Raw genomic sequence first — 22746 nt, 5'->3', positions numbered from 1 at the left:
CAAGAACTGTCCCTTAAGCCGTGCTTAGCTTTGTCTGCCGGTGAGAAATTCACAAAGAAATATGAAAGAAACAGATCAATATTTTTTGGGAGTAAAAGGCAAAAGAAAAGGTTTGGAGATGTAGATTTATGGGTAATCACTGTAGAGAAGATAGATGAAATTGTCTTTTCAGATGAGGCTATGCAGAATAAGATGCAGAGAGACAACAAAAGATCCAGAGTACATCCCTGCAGAGCAAGAAGAGAAAAGACGTGCTGAAGTAATCTGGAGAAGTGTAAGAAAGAGAAAAAAGGAAAACTTCTGCCTCCATAACGTGAGAGAGCGTGTATAGGTGTTTGTCCTGAGAAAGAAGAAAGTTGTAGGGGAAAAGGGAGAAATCGACTTGTATTTTGTAAATTTCCTGTAGAGGGAAATCCTTTACTCAGTAATTTAATTGATCTCTCATAAGCTGTGTATTAAATAATGAAGGTTTGTTTAGGAGACTGCAACTAGTCAAGTATCCATGTTTCTCAAATTACACATGTAGAAACATATCTTTTAATGACAATTTAATGTATTTAACTTTCCATTCAAAAAAAATGTACAAAAAACAGTGTGGAAAAACAAATAAATGGTATTTGCCTAAACACAGTAAGAAAGCCAGAAAAGGTAGCTGACCTTAACTCTAGACATGCAACAGCTGTTTAAGCTAGGAAAGTGGAAAACCAAACACAGTTATGTTTATTCCATGAAAATGTTGTGAACACTTGGAAGGACCTAGTATGTAGTAAACAAAACTGCAAGGTTTATGGCTGGGAAGTGTGGAATCCTCCATATCCCCTACATGTGCTGATTACATTGAGCTAGATGATAGTGGCAGGTAAATCATATTGCCAAGACTAAAAAGACAATGCAAGTATGAGCTACTGACATTTTAGTTCTCCTTATTAGGGACACTGCTAGTGAAGAACTCCAAAATACAAGGTAACTGTGTGAGACATACACACAGGACTCATTATAAGTATTTGGGAAAGGATGTACACAGAAAGATACAATGTGTGTGCATGGAAGTAGACTGTAAGAAATCCACTAAAAATGAAAACCAGAAGCAATAGAAAGATCAAGCAGGCATGGGACCTGTTAATGTTCAACAGAACAGCACATAATCATTGAATCAAAGAATAATTCAGGACGGAAGGAACCTTGGGAGATCTCTAATCCAACCTCCTGCTCAAAGCAGAGTCACCGATGAGATCAGTTTGGGTTGCTCAGGGCTTTACTCTTTCCTACCCTGAAAACCCCCACAGATGGAGACTGCACAACCTCTCTGGGGCAACTTGTTCCACTGCTAGACTGTCCTCATGGGGAAGATATACCTTCTTACCTGCAGTCAGAATCTCTCCTGTTTCAAAGCATGTCTGTTGTCTTTTGTCCTCCTACCGTGCACCGCTGCAAAGAGGTGCTTCATCTTCTTGATAACCACCTTGTAGGTACTGGAAGGCTGCCATCAGGAAAACACAGGCTCCTATGCTGCATTTTCTTTATACTCCTATTGTTACTCTCCGGTTGTAATCCAAAACTTTTACTTTCTTGGAACACAGGTGTCTGAATTTTATGCTGACCTTCTGATGCAGTATATCCATTCAGGCTACCATGATGTCTGTGGCCCTTTCTCCCTCTTATAACCAAGTGAAAACACCTTAATCCCAAAACTGTAATTCCTTCAGTCACATTGGCTAAGCACCAACAATCAAGGAACAATGAAAAATATACCTGTCCTACATAAAAACGACTATGTTAGCAGCATCTTAATATGACTATGTATATTTTTACAAAAGGAAGTAAAATCCACATAGCCCATAAAAGCAAATGCTAATCACAGTAGTCTCAACCTGAAAAAATAATTCTCATTAATTTTTCTGGAGTAAGTTATATAAACTTGAACAAATTTCATTAGCTCCCACAGAACTGTCAACTGCAACAGCAAAACAGATCCAAAAAATTACCAAAATATTAGAAATAGGTATGTGTGAGATAATTATCATGTCATATTTTGACACTTAGCTGTTAGTCTTGTTATAGTGTGTATTTTGATCTCTCTCTCAAACACTGTTTGTATGGCTGCAGTAGGAAGCCCGCTTTGCTCCAAATAAAGTAGCTGGTCTCAATGCGCAAGCAGTACCAGGAGTTCAACAAAGAACGCAGACCACCCTGTTGGCTATAATACTCTCAGGAGAAACGGCTGATAATAAAACCATCTTGGTGCTTTGCTTTAAATTATGCATTTCATTACAGGCTCAGAAAAGAAGGACTTTACGTTTTGGCTGGTACAGTACTTTCAGCCTTCCCTAGCCAGTTTGGGATGAACACTCCAAAACTTACACAAGAATAAGCGGACACAAAAAATGCCAGTTCGCTGCTAAAACAAAACCTGTTCAAAGTTTGTGTGTGAAATTGTTCAAGAACATTTCATGCTTCCAGAAAAAGTACTTCCTGAAAGTTGGCAAGAATAGAAAGAACTTAGCTGGATGCAGCTGCCTATTGTTTAAGATGAAAGAGATCAGTATAGATGGGAATTAATTTTTCATTGTGTTTTTTGTAAGATCTACACTTTCCTAGGTCTAATTCATTCCTTTTAACACCACTGTCCTTTTCTCCATAGATGCAGATATTCTACAAGCGCTGATCTATCCCTACAGTTACAGAATAAGAGACAATTTACTGGGTAGCATTTACATTTCACTAAACTCTGGCCAGCTTTGGAAGAATGGAGCCTATTACAGCAAAAGTGCCTGTCATATACGATCACCAGACAAAAAAATGTTTAGGTTTAAAATTTTTGAAGCGAATGGAGTTATACCAATAACTAACTGCTCATTCATTATTCTCAGTCCCTAATATCCTGAATTTCAAGATACCATGGCCTTGGGAGTACATATGCTATTCTGTTTACCATGGTAAGAAACTGAAGCTACTTCTTCAAGGGTAGGTGCAATACAGGTGTATGTGTAGAGAAATGGCAGCACCTAGCCTTTACTCAATAACAGAAAATATAATAAAGTTCTGAGATTCTCATATGCATTTCTGATTTTTTTTTTTTCAATTTGAAGCCCGTGCTTATGGGTTGTAAGCTTTGTAATTTTTGCTGATGGTGATGGATTTTATTTTACTTGCAAGGAAACGGCAATGCCATTTTTCTCGTGCAACAATAAAGGGACTGCAGAATATGATGTAAGTGGCTTGTGAATACTTGAAACAAACTAAACAAGTTGCAGTCTGACTCAAAAGATTTCAGATCACAGGAGACTTAATGTATTCTTTATTTTAAATAAGCCCTTTGCAGTGTACTTTGAAGTAGTCTGGAAATGGGATAAAGAAGAATCTAATGTGATAATGCAGCAGGGTTCCAGTAGTACCTTCAGTTATTAAGTTGATTTGAAGATGAAAACAATCATCTCCCTCTTTGAGCATCTAAACAACAGAGGTGAAAACCCAAATGCAAATTGTTATGCAGTCTTTTCCCACTGTCTTAATAAATAAACTGTTAAGAGCTGCAGAGCTAATTCTAATGAAACTGAAAATTCACCTGAACTACAAATTAGGGAAATTAAAACTTCACTTAAACAAAACATTCCTCTACATTTGACTTTCTCTTTTCTGATTTGTAAGAGACTTAGTTCAATGCAGTGGAAAGATAATCACTAGCATCTGACACACTCATACAGCATTTCCTAGTCACCGATTCAAATTATTCTATACAAAGTAGGTCTCGATGCCAGATAAGTCTTCCCCAGTTCACCTGAACACCGAGCTGGATCCCACTGGACCTGTGTGTTCCTAATTTCTGTGCAGCCTGAACTGATTTAGCTTTGCCTGCCCTGTGACATAGTTCCTTCTTATGGGCTATTGCAGGATTTTGACAAAAGGGAGCCCTTTGGCTTTATCTTCCTGGGAACACTGCTGACCTCCAAGGTATCCCAACAGACTGAATAAACCTTCTCTTTGGACAGACTGACATGCAAAAACACTTCAGCTTTGCATAGGGTATCTAACCACATCTTTTTCACTCAGATAGCATGAAAAGAAGAGAACTAGAAGGAAATATCAAACCCTTTATGTCAAGTCTTGCCTCTTTTTTTTTTTTTAACCACTGCACTGTACATTTAATCCTGAATTTCTGGGATGTTTCAAACCTTTCTAATACAGTTCACTAATCTTCTCAGGACTGCTTCCATGTTAGCTAGCTATGGGGTTAGTCCCACAGTTTCAGAGGCTCAAACTTAATAGAAAGCATTCCTTCTTCTCCTTGCAGGTCCTTGGGACTCCTCTCTTGACACATCTACTTTCTGCATTTTCAAATGCCAGCATCTACATTTTTGTTCTTTGCTTTGCTGGTTAGGCTTGTTACTCTACATTTTCTGTAAAGAATCTCGAAGAACATGTAGCATCAGTCAGTATAATTTTCCAGGTGCTTCCCCTTATTCAGGCAAATAAGTAATTATTTAAGCAATTATTTGCCTACATAAGCAGAGACATTATACGCCTCTTACAGTAAATAGCTAATTCAACTTCACTGAGGTAATTTCAATACAAAAAATTATTTTAAAAACTTATGATTTTCCCCCAAAAGTTCATAATAACTTCATAATTTCTCCTCCATAAACTCCATAAACTTTAGGGAAATTACTGTTAACCTCATTTTATGAAGGCATAGGGAATGAAATACATTGCATATGGCTGAAAACAAAACCTGGAGAGTTCTTTCCCTGTCACATTTTGTATGGCAAATGTTATATATTGCTTCTTCTATGCAAACATAGAGGAAGTAAAAACTTAACCTTTACTTTGATGAAATATTTGCTTTACTACCTTTTTTAAATTTAATTTTTAAGTTGATATATAGTTAAATGTTTTTTAAGAATTTAAATGAAATAATGTAAATTATTTGTTGGACGACATAATAATCTTGAATATGTTACTGATAAAAATAAATTATATATCATTGCAGTCTTGCGTGCTATTTTTCAAATTTCAGGTTCAGCTGCATTCCTATGGCTAATGTCTCACAAGCTACGAAAGATCACGCAGACAATCACAAGCTAGGAAGGAGTTTAAAAGTACTTCAAGAAGAAATAGGTGTAGATGAAAGCGTGCTTGGAAACCAAGAAGTGGGAGAGTGATTCTAGCATAAAAAACTCTGTAAAAGAAGCAAACCTAAGCATCACAAAACAGAAGGTATTAAGTTCAAACCTTCACTACCCTTCCCAGCCAGATCAAGAATTAACTTGCCTCTCAAATGTCTTTTATACTAAGAAAGGGAAAAGAGAGAAAAAAAAAATGTTTACATTGACCTAAACACGTTTGACAGAAGTAGGCACAGAACAATAACCTGAGACAAAGGGCAGCAGCACAAGAGAGGGAGAGAACACAGCCAGGGGACAGGGAGGGGCTGTCTGAGGAGCCGCAGTGAGACTGCGCAGGCCCTCAGAGGTGAGGACAAGCAGCTTAAATTTTATTTAAGAAAACGCGGGGAAGGAGTGGAATGATTCCAGGAGCAGAGGGTGAAGCAGGAAAAGCAGATTAGTTTAAGCAGATCCTGTGCATGAGCTGCTTTTCAGTAGCTGGCTTTGTCTTTAGGGGGGGGGAAAAAAAGGTTATGTCTATTCTGAACAATTACTGTATGCATAAAATATAAAAATTGCAGATGTCATTGCAGCAGCTAGAAATGAGGTACTGCTGAATTTGAACCTTCACCAATTTTATGCCTTGCCTGAACCACATGCCCTAGACAAAAGTAAGCACTACTTACCTAAAACATAAGCTGACTACTGACCACACATACTGCTCTGTTAATGATTTACACATCCAGGAAAAGAAGCCCTCAGATTTATGTACACCACCAGTGTAAAGCACATTTACAAGAAATTCTGCAGCCGTGAGGTAACAAAGTATTTTCTTTTTACTGCTGTGACTCTACAAAAGCACTGAAACTCTTTACTTGCCAGTCGTAAAACACGCTACTGTCTACTGTCACCAGTCTCAGCTTCTTAGAGTAAAGTAAGCATGTTTGCTCTGTGACAGGTTACTGAAAATAAATAAAGTCAGACCAAGAAGAAACTATCAGGCTGGCTTGGTTGTTCAAATGCCTTATTTCTAAGGGAGACCAATTAAAAACCAAATAAAAAGTTGAAAGAAAGCAGATCAAACAAAGGAGGCTCTGAGGAAAACTGGTGAGAAAATAAGTTAGGAAAGACTTGTGGAAGAAGTAGGTATAGATAAAACTATACTTGAAACCCAGAACTGAGACTCGTTCTAGCCTAAAAACGCCAGGAAAAAGCGAATCTGAACATCAAACCTGTTAAGTGCAGACCTTCACTACCCTTCCCGTAACGGAGAATAACCCTAGTGCCCAAAGCACAGGACTGAGGAAACTTCACTCAGAACAGCAGATTGCATTACTACAGGCAATACAATTTTTTTTAAGTTTCTAAAATATTTCCTTTTTCTGCTACAGTCTGTTACTCAATCACAAAAGCACTGATATATTCAGTTAAATCTATTTTTTCTCAAGCAATCAATAAATAGTAATTTAAGGCAGAGGAATACCGTTTTAATGCAAGAAGTCTGTTTGCTCTAAATCTAGACATTTCCTAAAGAGGTAAATACAATACCACATAAAATAGCTGCAAATGAAGCAGGTCATGATAATGTATTTTTAGATTTATTATCGTGACATACTAACTTTCAGATGATCTTGTTTCCTATAAACAGCTGGCATGGAGAAAAGGAAAACCTCAGCAAACAACATGGGCAAGCAGCCAAGGGCCAAAAAGCTTACTTAAAAATATAAGGAGGCATTATTAGAGACAAAACAATGTAGAGTCATTGGATGCCTCATCTTCCTAAAACACTTGGAAAATCGCTATCAGTATCGTTTTAATCTCGATTTTATTTTAACAAGATTATGAATATGAGATGAACTAGGACCTTCTGATATAAAATATGTAACTGAGCTTCAACAACAACCACTTCTTACACAGCAGTAAAACAAAGAGTTTTTGTTGGCTGACCAAGCGAATCTCACACACTTGTGAAGAGGAAGAGGTATTAGTTAGGTTCAGGCCTGGAGGGTAAATTTCAAACTTCCAAAAGTTTTGTGGAATGTAGCCCCAAGTTTTGATTTGGTTCCACAGCATTACAGATCTAGGCAGAAGAAGAGCTGCAGAAAAGGCAGAGCAAGAAAGAGACTCAGCAGGTGGATACAGATCTGGATCCAGCTCCACTGGCAGCTGTTGCCGTTACTGCTGCCCAGGAAGCCAGCTACAGCGATGGGCTACAACAGCAAGGCAGCTCCGCGTGCCGCACAAACAGCCCAAGTGCTCTGGTACTGTATATATGTATGTTATAATTTGGAAAAGAGGAACTATACTGTTGCTATGAATTAGGCCTGTTTTCAGCATGCTGAATGCAGCCTGTCTTTCTAGCTTCACCAGCAGCATGCATGCAGAAGCCTAAGATTAAATACCTAGGGAACTTTCAAAATCAAAATGCAAGCACCTCATAGATTTCGCAACTGCTGGATGTACATACTTTGATTTTTCCTAAGTGCCGTACTAGGCACCTACAGACCTCTGGAAATTTCACAAGACATGCTTCAAAAGATTCTTCTTATCTGAAGGTAACATACCCTCCCAGACACGTTTAGTCTTTCATCATGCTAGACTTTCCAGCATGACTTCTATCTGCTTCTGTCTGGTAGTTTCCGCAAGCTTGTTTACTTATAGCATATTTACCAATAGCATATTTACTATGAAATCAAATGAAAAACTATTTGGTCCCTGGTAACTTTTTGACTTCCAAACTCTAATTTATATAGTTTGCTTCTTCCATTCTGCTTGACTATTTGTACCTAATAAAGAGATTATCAGTAAAAATATAGATGCTAACTAAAATATTGACAATTAAGATTGGTGTGATGTAAGATCAGAATAACTGATTATAGATGAAGATGAAGATGTGAGGGAGGAAAGGGTAGATATGATATTGCCTGCCTGAAAGCTAGATACCTTTAAAATGTCTTAGACTGAAGCTAACACAATTTCATCCAAGAAAAAATTGCCATTTATTAACAGTACATTTAAACAAAGAGTAATTTTTATTTCCTTGTTCTGTATTAAGAACACAGATTCTCCTTCTTGCCCACTCTTTTCCCCATTTAGCCAAATACTGCATCTGCTCCTGACAAAAAAAGAGGTGGCTTTTATGTATTCTTACAACAGAACTGTGACTGCACAAAGTGAAGCTCAGACATATTGTAATAACGCAAGAAGCCTGAGGTGTCTGTAAGACTACTTTCAAAATCTTCAAAATTAAATGCAGTAATTGCTGCTGTCAAAACCAGTGTTACTGAGAATAAAAAAAACCAGCAACTCAAGATTACATAGGAAAAAAATTTACTAGTGATACAAAGACTAAATACGTATATGTAATTTTTCAGATCCAAGATGAAACTGTATTAATTACAGAATTATCACTTCCATGACATTATCAGCATCTATTTTAATGCTAAACACCAAATTCAGCACTAAAATATTCCATGAAAATTGAAAGGGAATCCCCAGTAAAGAACTCCAGTTTGAATTGGAAAATAAATTCAAAAACAAAAGACTTAGGTGTATTTATTTTTCCCTTTTAGAATGCAAAGCATCATTTAACATCACTTCTGATTTTTAGTTCAAAACTTTCAGTGTCTATGAAAATGAAATCTCATTATTTTTCCATTGGTAGAAATGGAATTGGGAAATGAAACCAGCAGTTGGTAAACACAGGCAAATAAGTCAGTTAAACTTTGTAATTAACTTGTAAACAAACTACATCTGCAATACTGAATCCAAGCACTTATACCGCGTTTTAACCACTCACTTAAAAATAGCAAGTAGAAAAAAAATCAAGTAAAATATTCCCACACTTTTTCTGTTCCTTTTTGTTTAGACAGAAGCCCATCTGGGCCATTATCTTATCTCTAACAATGACCTGTAATAAGAAAATGGCAAGCAGTGCTCTAAATTAAATATTGAGGTATTTAGCCTTGCTATACCAACCCCCCCCCACACACACACACTTTAATCTCTTCTTCTTCTTCTTTTGCTCAACAGTGTCTATATTCTGACTAGTATATGCAGAGAAGTTTTCACTGAATTTAACAATAGTGGCAGATGCACATAGTACATCTGACTTCCAGTCAGTATCTTCCTGCTTCTTTGGATAAAATATCAAAAATCCACAAAATTCAAATTAACAGGTTTTCCATTGAGCAGAATGTGTAGAAAACTTGCATGATGAAAGCGAGAAGAAAAAAAAAAAATCAAACTCAGTAAAATTCCCAGTGGAGACTTTGAATAACTGTTTGACAGAAGACCAGGAATATCCCCCTGATCTCACTGCCACTTGCACCAAGTTTAATTGGGATTATTTCAGCACAGTAAGCAGAGATATATCTCCAAATAAGAGAAAAAATAGGCAAGGAGAACAACAACTGATTTGGAGATCAGTGAAGAAAGCTATGTGAAAGTTGCACCCATATCTACATATTCAGCATCACTGTAGAAATATTTACTAGTTATAGTGCAACTTTTTTAGGCTAAGTAAGTTCCTTTCTATTTTATGGTCAAATCATACCTCTGGTTCTCATTCGGATGAACTGTAACTGACAAAAGTTAACTAAAGATGGATTACTGATGTAAAAGTTTCACCAAGTTTACCTTTACAAAGGCTTCAATTCTTTTATTTCAAGAATGGCAATGCTTGTAATATTTCCTATAGCTATCTTGCATTTACTTGATTGGCAAACTGAAACATTCATGTCAGCTCATAGCTTAAATATTTGGTTTTCCAGATTTTGATTTGAGACTTCCCATTTCTTTTATTAGTTATTTTCACAATTTTAGATATTTAAAACCATAGCGCTTTGATATTTGCCATACTATGGTGCAGGATTAAATTACATCTCAAATTCAACTTCCTTTTTCGCGAAAGGTATAACTGTATTATGGACCTGTACCCAGTAAAGACAGTACTGCCAATGTCTGTAATAGGGCACAGGCGTTGTACTGACTCTGCAAGTCCTTAGGACTGGGGCTTGTCAGGCTTACACTGAACTTGTCTTGGCCTGCCTGTGCATTTTGCTTTGGCCTGCCTGTGCATTTTGCTTTAGCTTGTTTAGCTGTAATAACAACTTCTCTGATTTGCTTTACTGTTGCTTATCTTTGAATGATATAACCATTAGTTTTATATAGTGACAAGCAACTATTCTGCATACAATGAAATAATATTCATGACTAACATAATGGTACTCTGTAGAGAAATACAGGCCTGGTATGATAACAGAGACCTTGAAAGTGGGGTCTCAGGATGGACTGCAGAGGAGAACAAGCATGGGTTGGTAAGAAAAGGGGCACAAGCTCACACTGGAGATCCCAGGACTATAAACAACTTACCAATGGTCACCAATTACTCACCAATTACCGAAAACTCACCAATTAAAGAATGTTTACACTGAGCTGAGATAAAAACAATTATAGGGGTAACAATGAAGAACAATTATCCAAAATAGGTAAAATGCATCCTGTATAGTAAATTCAGATGTAATGTTGACTAGCAGACCAATGAAGATACAGCAAGATGTAAAGCATTAGCAAACATACACAAATGACTCCAGGCATATCCTGAAGAAGGGGAAGAAGAACCATCAACAGCAACATTATACTCCTCCTAGCAAAGAAGGGTAAGCAACCCCCCAAGCATGAACACTTTACTCCTCCCAGCAAAAAACTTGGAGCACTGATGATTTGCTGCAGTGCAAATCCCCCTTCTTTTCTCCTTGAGGAAGACTGGTGTCATCAACCTTAGGATCCAGACAGGCAGTGGAAAGGTGAGTGTAACAGCAGAGGAGAAATGTAGATATTAGGGATTGTGTGTATAACAGTTCTAACTGTATTTTTTATTTTATTGCAACTTTTTCTGAAACTGTATTCTTTATTTTCTTTTTCTTTTTTCTTCAACAATTAGATATGAACCAATAACAATTCTTTGATCAGAACGTTAAGATTTCAATTATAAGAACAATAAATTAATTGCTTTACATTTTAAGTGTGTTTCCTTTTTGTCTGTAACAAAATTTAAACATAGCACTACCTATTACGTAGGACTTACTTAAACATTCAGATTGTATTTGTAATTTCCTTGCTGGTGCTCCTTAATATCTCATATTATTTTTCATGAAAATGACATTTTGAGAGCTGTTGCTTGGTACAATCTCTCTCTTGGATTTTCCTAAACTCTGTATCATATGGTATACAGAAACAAAAGGATCATAGCAAATATAGCAGCATCATATGACGATATATCACAGTTATAGAACAGATACATAGGTCACCACAAAGAACTTCTAGTTCTCTGCTTTTGCGTATCTTTGAAGCATGTTTTCTCCTCATTGCATGCATTAAAAATAATACGTGTACTTGCATGGGCAAAGAGGACGTGAGGAGAATTTCAGAGATTTACATATGCAGCTTAATTTACAGACCCAGTTCTACAACCAATTAATGTAGTGCTTTGTTATGTACGTTCTTCACCTGGAACTGCTTATATAATCAATTATCTGTTTAAGCATTTGTTTTTAATAGTATTCATAATGTGTAAGCCATGCTGTAGAAATAAGATTGGACCGGACCACTGACTAACGCGTAGTTTAGTGTAATGTTACTGCAGCAACAAAAAAGACAGAATGGCATGTCATAAATCATTTACATGTTACCTGGATCTTACAGCTTTCTGAAATCCATTAACCAAAGCAGAGGTGCTCTAATGTAAGGGAAGAGGATGCCTTAAAGCATTTTAAAATAGCTTCCATTGTTCTGAAGGTGAAGTAAATCAAAGTCATAAACAGCACAAATAGAAACAATAAAAGACCCTTTCTTTTTAAGCATTTGAAATCATCATTTCTCAGGGTCCAGTTGCCAAAAGGTTTGTAAGCATATTTCTAGATCATCAACAACCTAGACCTTTTACTTCAGACTTCTAAGAAATGAATGTATGCAGCCCACATAAAGGCAAGCAGAAATCTTGCAGACACTATGTTTGTGCATAACAAAACAGCAATTGTCTGAATGAAAGCTCTTAAGAGTTGTACAAAATGAGGACTACAAATTTGCTCTAACAGACCTCCTCAGCAAATATATGTACCCTCATTAAAAGTATTCTTGGTCCTCTTGCACAAGCTAACAGTTTCTCCTGTTCCCTGCAGGTGCACAAACCAATATGATACCAGAAACAGTTAGTTGAGGCAGGAAGAGGGGAGAAAAAGAGCACAAACGTAGCAGACAAATTGGTAAAATAAAGGAAAAAAGCTATTTATGCATTTAGTTTGCAAGTAAATTGGAAAACATGCAATTTATAATGGTACCAAGAAAAACAGATGATTGAGTACCCATGATTGAGTTAAAATTTTAGCTTCATCAATAGGTTACACATTCTGGATGAGAAAACAAAACATGTGGGAACAAGTCTGGGGATGTTTTCCAGACCACAGCAGGAAGATTAATGATCGAAGTTTGTCAGGCTAAAATGGAAGCTTACAGGGGGACTGGATAAGGTTTTGATTAAAAAAAAAAAAAAGGGGGGGGAAGAAAAGCAGTAAAACAATCTATACAGTGGATAGGCCTGCTGTTCATTGTCAAAAAGGAAATAATTCTTTGCTTATGTATAAACTCAAGACGGTTTCATAATCTCATGTAAAAAGGGAACATTTTGTACTGCCAGCAAGAGGAAGAAATTCTGCAAGAGATGGAGGATGCCCAGTCTTCTACATCTGAAGTACCAGAGGGTTTCTGGCAGCCATATTCAGAACAGAGACAAGTTTTTGCACGTTCAAGACTCTTCCCTGAGAGCACCAAACAGTGAAACCTCACCAGTGCCTAATGCCTATCATGCTTTCCTGAGCATCCTCCCGCATCATTTTGGGGCTGGAGGTGAGGACAATGTAGAGTGTAGCACTTTCCTTACTTAAGAAGTTTGTGTAGGATCACAGTTTAGGAAAAGCTACCTATTACATGGACATCATTGCTTACATGCCACAAATGGATTGGACACCAGTGTAAGACAAAAGTAAAGATACTAGGACTATCACAAGTCTGAGGACAGGGGCAATCAGCTGGAAGAGGAGTGAGGAGGAAGAACTCTGGCTAAGATCCTCAAAATGGAGAGAACTACAGAGTCTGTAGGTGTGCGTATATTCATTAACATAATGTGATGGAGTAGAATAAAGAGGACTTTCAGAATATCCTGTTGATATGTCCTCAGAGGACAACGGCAAAACAGCCGGCATATGCACACAGCTGTAGATCTCCTTTTACCATGGTACACCACCATCCCAACATCTCCTCCAGCCATCAACCCATCTAGGTTTACAACTCAGAAACAATGAGATGTGATGAACAGTTAAAGTCATCCAGCTGGGAAACCCTTTTCTCCTTCTGGCAAGGAATCTCTAAACTACCGAGCTTATCGGCCTCCACCCAGCCTGCTAGCTGGCCCACATACAAAGAGATCCTCTCACCTCTGGAAGGATGCCTCTGACAAAGTTTAGTCAACAAAGAACAGGAACAGAGCTCCAATGAGTCTGTTCCCTTATCATCTAATATAAGGGGACAGGACTCGCTGAAGGATCTGAAAATAGTGCTATAGATCAAGGTTCTGAGACCACTGAGGACTTCACAAAGGATGGGGCACGCTCCTGAATGAGGGCAGCAGCTCAGTGGCATGCCTAGTCATGCTCTTAGAATGAAATCTCCATCGCAACACTTGCTGAATGTGCTTTGGGCCACTAAGGAAAACCACATGTGCGAGCAAGTACACACATGCAAGGCTGACAGAGAAGTGCTGGCCAAATGGAGGAAACTGATTAGATCAACAAGGACTGGCAGGCTTGCCTTGTGCTTTATTCCAAAGAATCATTTACGATGGAGGCCAGGGACCCTGTCCAATCATGCCATCTCTTCCTGTAAGGCATGCCAGGCTGCATGTGTAATCTCTTCACTTAAACACTAGCATCTCATCACCCAGCAAGGGGAGTCCTTACTTTGGGTCAAAGTGCATCATGAGCTGAATTAAAGGCAGGCCTGCAGTATCCTATAGAACAAAAGACAGCTCCACCTATATACTCCAGGAACTTCTCACCAACATCTCTGGCTCAGCTGGCCATGCCCTCTCTCTGGAAGGCAGCAGTGATACCAGGACAGCAACAACCAAAGCAGAGAACAGCTACTGTATGGCCTTGATCATATTTGCTATAGGAATAGGTTCTCTGGAAGAACACTGCCAACACTGAATCATATTTAGGTATCTCACCAGCTACTCTAAGCAATTTGAGCTCAGCTATATGAGATATTTTGTGAAACTCTGAGATTCACACATTTCAGAACTTCAGAGTCTCCCTGTAGACTGAGATGTTAACTTTTTCCCTTGCAATGAGATTTACAGTCAAGATATGAATTTTCTGACCTAGATTCTTACTAGCTATTCTTACCCATGCTGTAGGTAGTACTACAGGACTTACCTAAATGAACAAGTACAGGAACAGAGCTTGCCAACACTAAGATAATTAGCCTCATCTCTTTAAGGAGTATGCTGTGGCCAAATTCCAGAGGGGCCTTCCACATCCTGACATTAGTAACCCATTACTAGTAGTTCAACATCTGAAGGATGATGTGGTCTATCAGCAGATGCGAGTGTGATCCCAGTGTTGCCATTACTCTACAGCTCAGTTGTGCTCTCTCTGAAATGAACAGAAAGCAGTTTTGTGTTTCTGAGTGATACTGTCTCAGAGCCATAGAAATAAGGAAATCAGCTGACTTTGTGGTTAACCAGCCAGCCTCTCGTCCTTTTCCAGTTTCATGGGTATCAGCTTGTTGACAGCAAGCTGGCACAATAAAATCAAATGTGGACATTTAAGGCAGTAAGTAGTACTCGCTATACATGCCTACATGCTGAGATTATGAAGTACATCTGGCACAGGGGATGCAAGTGCTAGGTGGATCTTGCTAGCAGTAATCCAGGATTCCTAGGACAGCTATTGTGCCCAAAGGCTCCCCATCCAGTTTAGACAGAGCTGAGGAACTTTGGAGGAGCCTAAGAGACCTATAAACCGCTTAGATTTCTTATTTTATTGCCAGCCTGGACTATACAACTATGTCACTCTGCCTTGAATCCTAGTAGTACAATAATAGTAGTAGTAATGTAAACATGATCCTCAAATGTTTGGATGGAAGATGTTCATTTCAGAAGACATTGAACCGTCTTCAGGTTTATTCTTCTCACATCTTCTGTTAAGCTCAATCAATGCATACTCAACAATAAATTCTTAAAACCTGATTTATAGTAATTGCACTTCATGGGCTAAAGCATATGAAGTTTTCATAAAATCATGTCATTCTTCTCGTATCATTACGTAGCAGTTCTCTGTATATCACCCTCTTTTGTCTTATATAATAAAACTGGAAACTCAGACACCGCATGCTTACACACAGAAAAGAGAAACATCTGCAGAAATTGCGAGGGCTGCTGCTGCTGATCTCCTGTCAAATCTGATTACAAATTTAGATGATAACAGCAATCAGTAGGTATCAGCAGTTGCTTGAATAGTAAAAAGTCTTCAGAAAAGGCACTTTTCTTGTTATTACTCTAATATAGAACAAATCTTACCTTGATCATGCTATTTCAGATCTTCACAGAGATTATCTTTATCTGAAAGTTTTATAATGATTATGAAATTATGTTCTACACGTTGTAATTTTCTATCGTAACAGACAAAAGCAACATGAAGCACTTTGTACTTTGAAGTTAAAAGGAGTTGTTTCATCACTGTAGACTGGACTGAGTTGAGTTAGACAATGAAAGACAATGAACAGTACCAAAGTTCTGATTGTCACTTACAGGAGAAGGGGTGGGAAAAAAGAAAAGACTGCATAAAAACACTTAGAAATTAGCACACCTCTAATTAGAGGTATTCCTAAGGAAATCAGGATAGACATCTTCACCACACTAAAGAGGTCTCATATCTTAAAGTTTCACATAAACAGGAGTCTTACAAAACTTAGAATATCAAAAACTATCTTTGCCCATATATTCAAAATCTTATGCTAAGGGTCAGCAAATATGAAGGGATAAATACATTTTTGTCTTCAGAGTATAACAGAAAAGTCAGATCTATGTTTTAGATTTCATTTAAATTCCGGATCAGGATAAAGCAACCATTACTAGCCTGTTTTCACTGATCTAATTCTAACACGCGACATAATCTTAAAACAGAAATGAGTGACTAAAGTAACAAAAAAAGCCAGCTTACACAGCAAAGTATAGAGAGAAAGAAATTCCTTTGAAATACTTACATTTACATATAATTTATACTTAAATATAATGACAAAAAAGACATACATTTTGATATCTTTCGATCTTTTTCTCTTGTAACAAAAGCATAAGGTGTTTTCTACACCAAATACAGTGAAACAAGATTAGTCACCTATACATTGTAGACTGCTAAGAATGACTCAAGCACAGGTTTTTTTCTTCCATCATAGTCCAATCTAGCCTTGACTGACCTGAACGGTACTGGAATAAAACATATTTCTGGAAACAGTCTTACTGAATACATCATAGCAAGCAGCATCAAGGAAGAATTACAACCAATGATATTCTGTAAGATGAGGTTAAGTTTGCACTCACACGGACAGCCCCATAACTATTTACTAAGTAACAACTGGGGGCAGGTTATAGTTTTTTCCTCGTTTAATGTGGACCAAATACAGTTTTCATATGTTAAAGCGCAAGTCTAAATATAAGAGACTGTTCTCTAAAATTAAGCCAGCAGAGAGCTCTGATCACCCAAAGACATTTCAAGGGACCAAATATATTATTTCAATTTACTTAAGAGAATAATTCCATTATATTACAACTGTGACAAGCACATTCTTCTTAAAAGGCCAGCACATTTGAAAGGCAAGCTGTTTATAGACAAGATTTTTCTTTGAATATCATCATGAATTATTCACCATTCATTAAGCATGTGATTGTCCTGCATATGCTAGTCAGTGCAGGACAGAACCAAAATTTATTAAAAATATATTTTCTTGTTTCATATACATTTTTAAAGCTTCAGGAGTCTAAATTAGAACTACAGTCCCATATGAACTGGTGTAAGTACTGTTATGGATGTATATCTCTGGTTAATGAATATGTGAAAGGGAAGATCTAGTATCCTACGGCTTAGCTTTCCCATTCAGAACTGATATAAAGGAGAGCAGAAGCCTCTCTGTGGTACAAACACAGTGTAGCCCATCTGTGGGAATGCTCTGTATATTGTATACAAAAAGGAGATTCTATCAGTGATGCCATCATCCTTATGCACTGGGTAAATCCCACTGTTAGAAAATGTTTATCCTTGTCCAAACATCTTGTTCCTGCAGAAAGCAAAAAGTGTTTAGAGTTCTAGTAGTGCTATTTGATTCTCCATCTGCGTTATGGAGAACACAAAAATCAGACACAGTAGGCACTGGAAGATAGATTTCCCCTGTCTCTCCCACAAATAAAAATGTCAAAACTTACTACTTCCACTGAAGTTCCTGCTCTGAACAAATGCACATTTTGATAAAGCTGTCACGGCTCTGGGCACACTCCCTTCCCTTCTGCCCTGGCTGGCGGTTTGGTTGCCTGGGCTCAGCTTCAACTTACACAATGGTGCCAGTGTCCAGACTTGAAGGCAGCTCTTCCAGAAAGCTCCGCTAAGAAGTCTCAGTGGAGGCTCTCCCCCATTTCACTCCTGAGTGGCTTTTAAGCTAAGGCTCTTGTGCTTGGCCCTCACCTGAGCTATGTTACAGCAGCATTGCAGCCATGCCTGCATCAGGCCATGCACCCCATTGCCCCAGACTCCGGTCTTGGCCATTGAACTTGAATTCTTGGCCTGACTCTGGGCCTTCCTCGTCACTATGGACTTGTCTGGTGATCTGGACTCTTGACTGAATCTGGCTACCATCACCAGGCCTGCCCTGCTTGCCTCTCTCGGGTACTGTGGGCCGGGGCCCTTGCTAGGGAAGCCGCTCCCTCTGCCTGGCTCTACTCCCAGCTGCCCTGGCAGAGCAGCACCAGTCCTTGCTGCTCTCTGACACCAGCAAGTCCCTGCTGCTCCCTGCACACAGCCTGGCTGATGAGCTATAAGAAAGTACATGGGATAACCCTCCTTAATACAACTGCTTACTATTAACTGCTCCTGCAATTTCTCCTAATCTAATTCTTAGCTCTATTCTTCAGATTACTCTTTTAGATTTCCACTTACAATTCTGTTATGAAGAATACCTAACACACCTTCACACTCTTTTATCTCTGCCTAGCCTCTTGTGGGGTAGCGTATCATATCTTTTGAGATTGCAGCTGGGGTTTTCTGACAACAGAGCTGAGCTGATCAAAGGATTAGGAAGGTCAGACTTCCTTCATGCTCCTTGTGACTGTATACATGCTCCCACTTCTCCATGCGGCAGCTCAACTCAGAACTGACAACTATCTTGACAAAAAAATTCTGTGAGGCCAGCAAGACCTTCACACAAGGTCCAGCAAGCCCCAAGGCCAGTGCAAAGGAGGTGGTGCTCACTGGTAGGTAGGAATAAAGGAGGGCAGGGAGGAGCTGGCGAACAGAACCTTTCCTTTTAAGAAGTATTACTTAGTTTAACTCAGCTGCAGTGTCAAACCCAGTCCTAAAATGTTACAGCCAGCTGCATGACTGGCCACTGCAAAATCAAATTGTACTATGCAAAATTACTCCAGAGTTTGGAAAGGGGGATAAAAGTAAGGGAGTGTAGAAAATAGTAAAGATTCTTGAATAGGATGCATAAATGTAAGCGTTCTCACCAGGTTTTCTAAATAGTTAAATAAGCCTGTAGCTTTGGCAGTTGTTAAACTCACCCAGCCCAACCCTTCCTGAATCTCCCAGTGCCAAAAAATGTCAAACTGCACTTTGTCGAACTCGGGCAAGCTGCCTGACCCACCACATGGCAGGATCTTGCTACGTTTTGATGATTAATGCCTATACAGTTTTCTTTATTGAAGAAAATTATTACACTAGGGCTCCAAGAGGTCTGTGGGAAGTGCATAAACACCAGAAGTGTTTATGTAATTACTACTCCCACACGAACGTGAATTGCAGGATTCCAAAACGTCGGACAAGGTCAGGAACATTACTGGACTCCTGATAAAACCTGAGGTAACAAACTAAAGCGAACAATGTTAAAAGCTTATCTCCATTGTACAGAGCTGGGATACAGAAACATATACAGCGTTTCTCTTTCATATTCCTCTATTCAGATTGGCAGTTAAACATTCAAGTTCCCTAAGCAAAGCTCCCATCAGCATCAGCAGGGGTTATATATACAGAAGAAAACCAGTAGAGCATAGAAAAAAAGACATAAGTTCAAGACAATTGCCTCTGAATTACCAGTTTGGTAACCTATACTAATCTAAGAAAGAGGTAAATTAAATGCGGCTTTATAAACTCAGTAACAGTCACCACTAATACGGCCAACAGTGACTTTGAAGAGGTGTCTGAAAGGGGGGTTATACTCCTTTTTCTTTTCCCTTTCCTCTCATTTTTCCAAGGAATCCTTATACCGATACCTATTAGGAAAGACAGTTAGGAAAGCTGAGGTAACACCGGTCAGACCTGTTTTACAGGTGCTGCCCAACAATCTTAGCCACAGCGCTTGAGGGGAATATGGCCTTCCCAACCGGCATAAAGCACTTCCTGCCCACCACAGGAAGAACTTTAGCTTCACAAAGGCATAATTAAGCTTTTCACATTCTTCAACTATATGTCAAAGCTCAAGAGTGAGAAAAACTAATACCCCCGCATACATGAACCAGCTCTAACCAGTGCCTCGACCCGCAATGAAAATGTATGCTGCACGCTACAGAAACAATAGCTAAACCAGATAATTCCAAAGAGCTGATACTAGAATCATGGTTCAGTCTTCAAAAAATTATTTTTGAGTTAAGGTAGATCTGTAGTCTATCAGGGATCAGTCAGAGTAATGCCACAGACTTCTCTGGAGATCCATCCTCAGAGAGGCATCAATCAGGAGCAGAGCCTGGAAGAAACATCCTGATTTATCCAAGCCACCTGCTAGTATAAATAATCATGCTGCATAACCCTGTTAATGAACAAGCCAAGACATACTTTAAAAGTAGCTACTTCTTTGGTGTTCACTGCTCTTACTAGGAAGTCATCCAGACCTTGATTGCTTTAATGGTGAAGAATCCTCTTCCAGCTTCCCACTTAAATTTATTCTCTATTTTACATCTACTTGTTCCTGTGGTTCAGATAGTTCAAATAGTTTTGCATTTTCTCTGTCCTTAGTGTTACAGCCTCCCTTTGCGTTCTTCCTCCACTGTATGATATGTTATAGAAAGATACAATAACCGCTTTCAGACAGAAGCCATACTCCTCCTCAGTCTTTTTCTGCTAGATTTAACAAATTATTTTCGAGGTATCCTCTTGTAAGAAGGCCTACTAGAATGATAAGAAGAATAGGGCCTTTCTTTGCATCTGCTCCAGTTTTAATTAATTTTTCCTGAATATGAATGACTAGAATTACACAAATTATTTTCATGGGTCCACTAGAACTTTCTATAACATCATTAATGCTTCTCTAATTCTGCTTGAAATAATTCAGCTAAGGCAATTCAAAGCTCCTAAGATAGTACTTGCCAAAGTCATTTGTCTGCATTTCCAACTAATGAACTTCTGGCTGTAATGTTTGTTACTAGTCCACTCTCAGGCCTTGCATTCCGTTCCATCCGAATTTGCATTTTGTACTACTGAATTTCATCCTGTTTATGTTACTCTAGTTCTCAAGGTCACCTAGTTCTTCCAGTATAATACCTTGATAGTGACAGTGCACTTTGCAATAAACAGGACATTTCATCAACATATTTCTACCTTTTGTGTCAAAGTGATTAAAATAAGTCCTTTAAACTTTACTGATAAGTCCTTTATTAGTAAAAATCCTTTACTAATTCTCACCTTCTAACAGTTTCCCATGTGTCATCAAAACATACGTTTTACTGAAGCTAGATGAGATTTACTGCATTTTTAGGTAGACAGGTATCAGATTAGTCCAGCCAAATCTACTTCAAGATTTCATTCTACTCCCCCTTTATTTCTGTATTTAATTGTCGTTTCCTTAAAAATCTGCTCTAAAGTTCTGCATGCTTTTAAAATCACTCTGACTAGTGTACAGCTGCGTGCATCTCTTTCTCCTAACCCTCCTCTTTAATATAGATACTATATATACAACATTCTTCAGTTATCCTATAATATCCCAGAATGAACCGACTTTATAATTACATGGTCTGCTTTCTTATACCACTTCCCCAAAGCTATGTCATGCAGATTATTCAGTTTCCCCATCCCTGACCTTGAGTAGCTGACCTAGGTACTCAACAAAATCATTTTTAAAAGGAAATCTTGTGTGAAACCTTGAAAAAACAAAACATACAACATGATTTATAATGGCACAAATCAATACTGGAGAAAAGTTACGTTATCTACTGTAAATCTATACAAGTTTATGAAATGAACAGCAATGCTGAAATTTGACCCTGCGTGTTGCTGTGTGTTAGCAATTTGAGGCACTGTTCTCAGATCCATATGCTGTATGTTTTGTATTAGCATAGCCTGGCTTTCTGTTACTGTGTCCAAAATGCCCTTGTTCTTGTGGTTCTCAGACAGATCTTTAAACTTATTTTCTGGTATTGTTTTACAAAAATTGGCTTTAGCCCAGATGTTTGTCAATTTGCCATTTCGGCTGCTTCAAAAATGCTCTGCAATTTTAGAAGTAAAGATTTTTGTTTTAATTTTTACTGAAATATCTTAATTTCTCACATACACAGTTTCGAGTTCTAAAATCACGACTGTTCCTTTTATTCAAGGAATAAAGTTCTCAATAAAAACGGTTATACACATTCACATCAAAAAGAAAATACCATACACACATAGATGCAAAGACCATACACACAGAGCCCTTTTGAAAGCATATAACTGCTTTTGAAAGGTAACTTTTTTTTTTTGTTTTTCCTGGTGATACTAGTTTCTAAAGAAATGCAAAATTTTCAGAAACCCTTTCAGGGTTTGCTTGTCCAGGTATATGGAATATACTTCAAAAGAAATTACAACATACATAGATGTAGCACTTTATCTTACTGAAAGGAAAAACAAATCGTGGAATAACAGATTCATTCCAAAGCCACAGAGGTGTTTCTTTATATTAATTATAGTTGACTTGCAAATATTCTTTTTAAGTGGATTTGATCCTAAATCTGCTTCTTAACAAAGACTGAAAAGTTTTTGCAAGTTTTCTTCTGAATTCTTTCCTTTCAACTCCGGGTCTCTTTCCAAAACACAAAACTTGATGGGTATTTTATAACGCATATGTTGTTTATTCTGTATCTCTGGGTCAGGTACATTATTTGATTTAAAACATTGGGAATTACTTTTATTGGAGTAATGTTGTATTTAAAACTCAAATTATTCAAAGATTATAGTTACATTATTGCTAATAACATGATACAAAAATATTCTATCATCCCAGCCTAATGTGAATTCTACATCAACAGTAGCTTGCTCACAGCTTAAGTTAAGTTTTTAATGAGATCTTACAGCAGGACTCT

At 38.0% G+C, this 22746-nt stretch overlaps 1 protein-coding gene across 3 annotated transcripts in view; it reads right to left on the bottom strand.

Moving 5' to 3' along the window:
• The window catches only part of LOC138060826 (prolactin receptor-like), a 148501-nt gene that overhangs the window by 34476 nt on the left and 91279 nt on the right, over window positions 1–22746 (bottom strand). The gene's annotated exons all lie outside the window — the stretch shown is intronic.

The sequence above is a fragment of the Struthio camelus genome, chromosome W, assembly GCF_040807025.1.
Source record: "Struthio camelus isolate bStrCam1 chromosome W, bStrCam1.hap1, whole genome shotgun sequence".
NCBI lineage: Eukaryota > Metazoa > Chordata > Aves > Struthioniformes > Struthionidae > Struthio > Struthio camelus.
This window is presented reverse-complemented; position numbering and strand designations above follow the sequence as displayed.